Raw genomic sequence first — 323 nt, forward strand, 5'->3', positions numbered from 1 at the left:
GGGGGTCTGGGAACCATGGTTTCAGGGAACATCCAGGTCAATTGGCATAACAATGTTTTTTAAGAAAATGTTCTGCATCTCACTTTGGTGGGAGGCATCTGGGGTCTTAAAAGTTTGTGAGCAACCATCTAACATGCATCAGTTTGTCCCCACTCACCTAGAGTAAAGGAGAATGAAGAACACCATAGACACAAGGAAAGTATTAGCCCAAGAGACAGAAACAGCCACATAAAACAGAGACTTCATCAGCCTGAGACCAGAAGAACTAGATGGTGCCCGGCTATCACCAATGACTGCCCTGACAGGGAACACAACAGAGAGTC

This window comes from Trichechus manatus, unplaced genomic scaffold (genome assembly GCF_000243295.1).
Source record: "Trichechus manatus latirostris isolate Lorelei unplaced genomic scaffold, TriManLat1.0 scaffold00661, whole genome shotgun sequence".
NCBI classification, from domain to species: Eukaryota; Metazoa; Chordata; class Mammalia; order Sirenia; family Trichechidae; genus Trichechus; species Trichechus manatus.